The sequence below is a fragment of the Lithobates pipiens genome, unplaced genomic scaffold (genome assembly GCF_037356315.1).
Source record: "Lithobates pipiens isolate NorthernLeopardFrog02 unplaced genomic scaffold, aLitPip1_a1.2 Scaffold_8, whole genome shotgun sequence".
Classification (NCBI taxonomy): domain Eukaryota; kingdom Metazoa; phylum Chordata; class Amphibia; order Anura; family Ranidae; genus Lithobates; species Lithobates pipiens.
Genome location: NW_027507903.1, coordinates 517,331,217 through 517,340,505, shown reverse-complemented (window position 1 = coordinate 517,340,505; position 9,289 = coordinate 517,331,217).

Sequence of the window (9,289 nt, the reverse complement as noted above, 5' to 3'; positions counted from 1 at the left end):
CAACCCTCTGATCCCAAGTTGAAAGACTGTTCAATTGTCTGAGTTTGCAAATAAAATCCATTCAAGTGGATCTAATGTCAGTGTCAAGTTACTGGGCCATCTACCACGGGACATCCCCTAGACATGCAACAAAGGAGAATAGAAGGTAACGGTAAGCCCAGAAATAACCAGCAGCTCCTTCGGGAGATAGTGCTACATAATAAATGGGAAATCTTCCAGTGGGGACACTAGTTCTGGTGAGCTGGTGTTCCCCAAGAAATTCCTTTAATTTGCAGAGATTTCCACTCACTTCCTGTTTGTCTATGGGACAGGAAGTGAAGTGAAATCTCCGCAATGGGACAGAGATGGTGAAAAAAAATCTGACAGGGGCTATAATCCTCTTTTACTCTATCAAAAATTAAAAAAAAAGTTTTGCCCATAGTTTAAGCTTCAGCTGTGGCTTTCAGGTGCCACAACAAAAGGTTTGTTTTACTATGTATTCCCTTATGCCTTAATGTACAGCCATGTGCAAGAGCACTCAAATATCACAACAGAGACTTTAGGTAAGGTCAGTCAGTCTCTAAGGGCTCATTCACATGGGTGGCTAGGGAGCAGTAAAAGCTGACAGTTGAGACATGGCTTTACCACCCCCCAACTGCTAACCTAAACAGAGAAATGAACAGAGGGAATGAAGCGTCAACTGAGTGTAGTATCCTGGTTAAAAGTTTTTATTTAGCAATAGATCAATAACACTTGCAAGATAAAAAGCGCTCATCTGATGCTGGGTTGTAGATATAATCCACATATTTCCTTCCGGCAGGACCACTGTGAGATGTCCCAAAGCAGGGAAAGGAGAAAGGCCCACTTGGGAGCCTGGTGTAGCCCCAGGAAGTGACCTCTAGAAGGAGCTTGACGCTCCAAGCACGTAGCCTGCCTAATCTACTCAACTGGTCCTCTATCCTTCTGGTGACATCACTTCCAGTATGCGTTTCACGCTGGTTAGCGTGGTTTCCCAGGGCTCCACCAGGGTCTCCTGGTGGGCCGTTCTCCTTCCCCAGCATTGGGACACCTCATAGTGGTCCTGCAGGATGGAAATATGAGCTATATATCTACAACCCAGCATCAGATTAGCGCTTTTTTACCTTGCAATCTTTTGAGTGGTGTTAATCTATTGATATTAAAAACTTTTAACTGGGATACTACACTCAGTTGGTAGGGGGCAGTGTAGTGCATGATTAAGCGCATGATACAGAGCCCCCCTTCTTTTTTGTATCTTTACATACTTTATTTGAAGTGTACAAAAGTACATTTCATTAATATTGTTGTACAGCAGCACGATGTGCTGCATTGCAGTACAGTGCCATGTGACTCAATAATATGCAACATGTCTGCATTTTATTGTAGCATGCCGCAGCACAGCTCCAGACTGCATTGCAGCGTGAATAGGACACACAGGAAACAATTGTTTTCTGTGTGTCCTTGCGGTGACAGGCGTTTTACAATGCAGTAAAACATCGTTCACGCACTACGTGTAAATTAGCCCTTAGGCTGGGTTCACACTATTGCAAATTGGAGAGTGCAAATTGGATATTATGACTGACTCTCTATGGAGTCGGTTCACACATCTCTGCAGCAGCTATGGAGCGAATTGCACAGGCATCCTGTGCATTTTCTGATCCGTTTCAGATCCGAATTAAGCCAAAAATGTAGACTGAAATCAGACCTGAAACGGTGAACAGGGACGCACTAGACCCCTGCTGTGAGCTGCTCCAGTGTGAACCCAGCCTTATGCCTTTTCTAATGTATGCCAAATGCACTGACAAAGCAAATTACAGTTATTGCAATAGCATCTGTATCCACCAATCTGCTAACCTGTAAAATATAGGCATGGTGCCATTTATTCAATATACAGTATCTAACAAAAGTGAGTACACCCCTCACATTTTTGTAAATATTTTATTATATCTTTTCCTGTGACAACATTGAAGAAATTACACTTTGCTACAATGTAAAGTAGTAAGTATACAGTTTGTATAACAATGTAAATTTGCTGTCCCCTCAAGATAACTCAACACACAGCCATTAATGTCTAAACCGCTGGCAACAAAAATGAATTGACCCCTAAGCGAAAATATCCAAATTGGGCCCAATTAGCTATTTTCCCTTCCCGGTGTCAGTGACTGTCATTTGGTATTATCACTCTCACTCTCTCATACTGGTCACTGGAAGTTTAACATGGCACCTCATGGCAAAAAACTCTCTGAGGATCTGAAAAAAAGAATTGTTACTCTACATAAAGATGGCCTAAGCTATAAGAAGATTGCCAAGACCTTGAAACTGAGCTGCTGCACGGTGACCAAGACCATGCTGTAGTTTAACAGGACAGGTTCCACTCAGAATAGGCCTCGCCATGGTCGACCAAAGAAATTGAGTGCACATGCTCAGCGTCATATCCAGATGATGTCTTTGGAAAATAGACATATGAGTGCTGCCAACATTGCTGCAGAGGTTGAAGGGGTGGGGGATCAGCCTGTCTCAGACCATACACCACACACTGTCTCAAATTGGTCTGCATGGCTGTCATGCCAGAAGGGAGCCTCTTCTAAAGATTATGCACAAGAAAGCCAGCAAACTGTTTTTCTGAAGACAAGCAGACTACGGACATGTATTACTGGAACCATGTCCTGTGAACTGATGAGACCAAGATAAACATATTTGGTTCAGATGGTGTCAAGCGTGTGTGGTGGCAACCAGGTGAGGAGTACAAAGACAAGTGTGTCTTGCCTACAGTAAAGCATGGTGCTAAGAGTGTCATGGTCTGGGGCTGCATGAGTGCTACCGACACTTTGGAGCTACAGTTCATGGAGGGAACCATGAATGCCAGCATGTACTGTGACATACTGAAGCAGAGCATGAGCCCCTCACTTCAGAGACAGGGCCGCAGGGTAGTATTCCAACATGATAAGGACCCCAAACACACCTCCAAGAGGTGATGGACTGGCTAAGCATGTCTCCAGACCTAAACCCTATTGAGCATCTGTGGGGTATTCTTAAACGGAAGGTGGAGGAGCGCAAGGTCTCTAAAATCCACCAGCTCAATGATATCGTCATGGAGGAGTGGAAGGGGACTCCAGTGGCAATCTGTGAAGCTCTGGCGATCTCCATGCCTAAGAAGGTTAAGGCAGTGCTGGAAAATAATGGTGGCCACACAAAATATTGAAACTTTAGCCCCATTTGGACATTTTCACTTAGGGGTGTACTCACTTTTGTTGCCAGCTATTTAATTAGTGGCTGTGTGTTGAGTTATTTTGTAGGGGACAGCAAATCTACACGTTTATGCAAGCTGTACTGTACACTCCTTTACATTGTAACAAAGTGTCATTTCTTCAGTGTTGTCACATGAAAAGATATAATAAAATATTTACAAAAATGTGAGGGGTGTACTCACTTTAGTGAGATACTGTAGCTAGTAGTAGTTACTCACATTTAGCTGGATTTATTTTGTAATGTTGATGATGATTTGTAGCTTATCCAAGCAACTTCCTTACATGACTACTACTAGCTATACCATGACCTGGGTAAATGAGAACCTTCACAGGCATTACATTCAATGTTTTACATCACAAGAAGGATGCACCTTATGGAAACTGCATCGAAGTTTCAGCATGTAGGATTTCTTTTAAAGTGGTTGTAAACTCTTACATATACCCACTGAAGTGACTAGAATCAGATGCTACACATGGATGAAACAAATCCATACATAACTTGTACCTGTTTATCTGCAGTCCTCTATTCTCTACACCCTTCAAAAGCACACATTTTACACAGCATCGCTGAGCATCATAAATCAGGGGGTGAGGATCTGATGTCACACACTACACAGTGCAGTGAGGGGAGCTGGCTGTAATCTGAGACCTGAGTAGAGAGGATGTATACCCCTCACACACAGTCTTACAGGGAAACATGCACAACTGAGGCTTTTGATCACCAGCTGTGTGCTGGGTGTGGGGGGGGGGGGGGGGGGTTATTCTCCTGCATTGGCATAGACACATAAAAGTGACTGCAGATAGCAGAGGAACAACAAGCAGAAATCACAACTAGGTGCTTTGGCACAAGACAAGTACACACTATAGCTGGATATGCTTTGTTCAGTTTTCATTTCAGATGTTTACAACCACTTTAAATAAAAAAGGCACCACTTTAAAACGCATAAATAAGAATTGCACATAATGAGGTGGACATTATTGCCATTATTATTATTGCTTATAGGCAGGTTCTCTACTCGGAACTATGTATATAGGAAGAAAGGACATCCTGTGCTGACTATTTTCTTATTTCTATTTACATTATAGTGCAACTAGAAGTGAAGTTTTAAATACTCTTTTTTTACATTTAAGAAAAAGAAATTTCTATTTTTAATGGCTTGTCCCTTTCTTAATACAGTGAATATGTCTAAGCTGAATTCCAGGCAAACCGCTAAATAGAAAGTTGTAATACTTAGGATTTACTGCTAAACACACAAATGAAGTAAATTTGCATTTATGTCTATCCAGTTTTGAGATGTACACAGCATAGCCCTGTCAGGCAGAACAGGAGACCTACCATGACCGTGACCGGACAGTGAAATGAGAAGCAGCTCACTAACTAGCTCATCTCCATGTCAATCTACTTTCTCCTCCTAGCAGCACACCCCTTGTTAGCATATAAAAGAGCTGTAGCACAACTGACTGCTTGGCTCCAGGTTGTTTCTTCCTCTCCCACTCTGAGCTCTGCTGTATAAGGGATGCCAGGGGGAATTAAGGTACATATACAGCTTGCATTTAACAAAATACATATTATGATGTACAAATAAATGTTAAGCTACAGTAATGTGGGTCTTTTATATTTGCCTGAAGTACAGCTTTAAGTGAATTTTCTATCTTCTAAGAGCATGGCACTTAGTTTGATTAGTAGACATACGATAGTTCCTTGTGTAATTACATTATAAATAAGTATATAAAACATAAAAAATTTGAATGATTGTTTGGCCCTGCATGCCCAGATTTTTTTGAAATATTATAGAATAAAGTGCTTTGATTTTAAGAGCCTCTAAAGTGCATTATCTGATATGTTTCCCATTTGACTGCTTAAAGGTTAAATAGGTCAAATTTCTCATTACAGTATATCCTGTGATCAGCAAACTGTGTTTACACAGATTCCATTGAGGTTCATAGTTATTAGAACATAGCGACAGCAGCGTGCGTTTTTTGTTTAAAAAAAAAAAAAAAGGAGTGAGAGTTACCAAGCAAAGAGTTGCACAGCATCTACTAATATAAGGTTGAGTAGGGTAAAAAAAATAATAATAATAATTAACTTAAAACCATATAAAACAAAAGTTTCTAAGCAAAACATAAAATAAAAAATTCAAGTGCTAGGACAAAAAAGAAAAAAATAATCTTGTGCTTTGGTTTCACTTCCAGCCATGATATCAGTGCGTCTCCATGCGTTTTTCATGGAGGGCCTTCAGCTCTTCTAGCATTTGTTGGATGACAGACCATTTGTTCCATTCTCCGAGACTCAGAAGGTTTTCTTAGTTTCATCTTATCAAGCTCGTTAAGGTCCTCTCCTGTTAGGACAATATGAGGAGGTTATCACCTTCTGCCCAATCACAGTATAGCTATGACTAATTTGGGTATAGTTTAAAGAGCATGATTTACCCTAAAATGCATTTGTTTTGGTGGAATGAGTAAGGGTTTTGCGCTCCTCTGTGTTTTTTATTCCAACGGCACAAAAGTGAGATATCTCCCAATCTTGGAAGAGCTGATAAACTAAACTTGACTTCTAAACCAGGTTCTGCTGTTATTCATCTATCACTAACTTAAAGTGAAATGGTGAAAAAGCACATGGAGGGGTGGAAGGGGGATATGCCGGAGAGCCCAGGGTTTGGCCGTGAGCTGTTCAGAAACCCACTGTAAAGGCTTTCAGAGTTTGTAGCCTTGGGATCTTTGCAGATTAATTACTCCATCATACCTACAGCTAGAGAAGAGGGATCAGACCTAACTTCATTTACTCCTTGTTAAGACTATGTAAATACTTTAATGCCCAAAGCCTGAACACAGATTAACTTTAAAGCTGAGCTATATCCCACTCTAAGTGTAAACTGTTTTAACCCAACCCTAATATAGGCAACTTTCAGTTAACTTCAGCTGCTGACACTCTGTACGGCTGCAACAGTTAGCTGTATGGGTAATGTCAGATTTGCTGACTTTGCCTGTATGTTATACTTTGTCAGAAGTCACATGAAACTGCTGTGCTTGGGTCCCTGTGGCAAAAGAGAGCCTGGAGCTGTTGGTAGGCAACTATTAGATTAGGTAATTGGACAACTAGGGGTGACAATGTCTAATGTTTAGTATAGGGCTTAGGTTAGCTTTAGGTGATTTCTCCCTGACCCACTCCACCAAAATAAAGTTTATTTTAAAACATGTTAACGCTTTGACTACATTTTGAAGGACTGCAAGAAAGAGCAGTAAAATAATAACCTCTGTATTAGTAATTTTATACCTTTTCCCATTGAAAGGGAAATGTTTACATTTTGCCTAATTCCATTGGGTTGTGTCTACAACAGTGTTCCTCCACTTGCCTCTATATAAAAGCCAGAATCTTACTTGTGTGAATTTACTTATGGTATCTCATAAACCTTTTAATCTAGTTAATGAATGCATTCATTAACTAGATTTAATAAAATATCTACATTTGTTTAAAATTCCTGTGTGCAAATAAACATGAAAATACTTACCCTCTCAGCACTGCCCATCTCAGCTGCCTTCAAGTCCTCCCTTAGCTGACAAATCTTTAACATGCAAAACTTCCAGGAGTGTTAGATGCCTAATCCCCCACTGCACACAATGGCTCCTTCTAATAATTGCTAAATCGCTGCAAGATACAATACTGACAGAGGAACCAAAAGAAGGAACTACAGAGCACAGTGGGGTACCAGACATCTGACATACCCAGGAGCATGTCCATTGCAGAAGCAAGTGTGGTTCTTGAAGACAGCTTAGATCAATGGCAGAATGGGCTATTGGTGGCCAAGTAGTAACCCTTTTCTTTGCTGGAAAGCCTAAAAATAGTTTTTAACTAGTGACTGAGTAACTTTAAAGGAACCTTTCTTTATGTGGAGCATAGAAGCTGTCACTGTTGACCTGTGATTCACTATGATTGTTGAATGGTTGTTATACTGACCATCTGGCTTCAATACTGGTATTTACGCACCCATAACAAGAATGCAGATTAGGGCTCCTGACTTTCTCTGACCTTGTTTTTCTGCATATGTTTTCTGTGTTAGTGGAGCTGGAGCCAAAAGGACAGTATAATATCCAGAAAGGGAGTATTTTCAGAAAGAGGTTAGCAATGGCGGTATCAATTCTTTCTCTTGGCAAACATTTAATTCTCTATATTTTATTAACTAAAATGACTTCCTTTGGTCTTATCTAACATGTTAATTTTGCTTTAGTAAAGAGAAGTACCACCGTATACTGTCAGACGTAACTCTGGGATACACACACCACGGGCAGAGAACCTGTTCTCTGCAGTTGTCTACGCTCAGGTACATTGCATACAGAATCTTGGCTGAAACACAGCATTCCATTATCGATGGATAATATTCCAATTAGGCACAATGGGCAATTCAATATAAGAAAAACACAGCACCGTAGGTAATAAATGCTATTTAGTCCTCATTCACACGGCCCCCCTGCATTTGTTTTATTTAATCACTGGAGAAATTGATCTGGAAAGCATAAACTTTTATACCTTCTAGATCAATTTCTTTTCCATTTAAATGTATCTGGGCCTACAGGCATTTGAAGGCATTCAGAATATCTAATCTTTCTCTGGCTGCACAGAGTTCTATTTTTTTTTTTATCGTCCACGCTGAATGAATGCACAGTGTGCATTATACCATTTAAAATCATTACATTAATTTAAAGGTGATAAGAAACGTTCTAAAGGTGCTTACAAACACACGTTTGTGTGGATGAGGCCAAGAACTATTATTTTCTGCTGTCTTGCGATATCCAATTTGTTAGAAAAGTGAAATTAACTTTAACTTAAGTTAACTTAAAAGAATAACTCTTATTTTATAACTTTCTAACTAACATCATTTTTTTTGTTCAGGTCCTGGCACACTAGGCTGACTTTTAAATATTATCTTTCAAAATCTACCATTCTGCCTACACCACTTGTTCTATTAAAGGGATAGATGCTTTTGTACTTCAGCAGAGCATATCAAGGGTATGATACTGACATGCCTTCCATCATTCCATCAAGGGAATCGGGGGGCTTCAGTAACCAAAACTGCAGTGTTTATCCTTATGACACATCACAGGAAGCACCTCCATGGTTAACAGATGACAGAATTAAAATTAGACTTGGGAAACTTAACATTAATAAATCACCAGGACTAGATGGCTTCCATCCGAGGGTACTTAGGGAACTCAGTCAAGTAATTGCCAGACCATTGTTCCTAATTTTTACTGACAGTTTACTGACTGGAATGGTACCAGGTGATTGGAGAAAAGCCAATGTAGCACCAATATTTTAAAAGTATGCAAGTTCTTGGAGGGGATGATAAGGGACTATATACAAGATTTTAGTAAGGAGAACGGTATCATTAGCAGTAATCGGCATAGATTCATGAAGAATCGTTCTTGCCAAACCAATTTATTAACCTTCTATGAGGAGGTGAGCTGCCATCTAGATAAAGGAAGGCCCGTAGACGTGGTATATCTGGATTTTGCAAAAGCATTTGACAGAGTTCCCCATAAATGTTTATTGTACAAAATAAGGTTCATTGGCATTGACCATAGGGTGAGTACATGGATTTAAAACTGGCTACAAGGACGAGTTCAGAGGGTGGTGATAAATGGGGAGTACTCGGAATGGTCAGAGATGGGTAGTGAGGTCCCCCAGGGTTCTGTGCTGGCATCAATCCTATTTATTTTGTTCAGAAACAACCTGGAGGATGGGGTAAACCGTTCGATCTCTATATTTGCAGATGATACTAAACTAAGCAGGGCAATAACTTCTCCGCAGGATGTGGAAACCTTGCAAAAAGATCTGAATACATTAATGGGGTGGGCAACTACATGGCAAATGAGATTTGATGTAGAAAAATTTAAAATAATGCATTTGGATGGCAAAAATATTAATGCAATCTATACACTGTGGGGTGAACCTCTGGGGGAATCTAGGATGGAAAAGGACCTGGGGTCCTAATACACGATAGGCTCAGCAATGGCATGCAATGCCAAGCTGTTGCTAACAAAGTAAA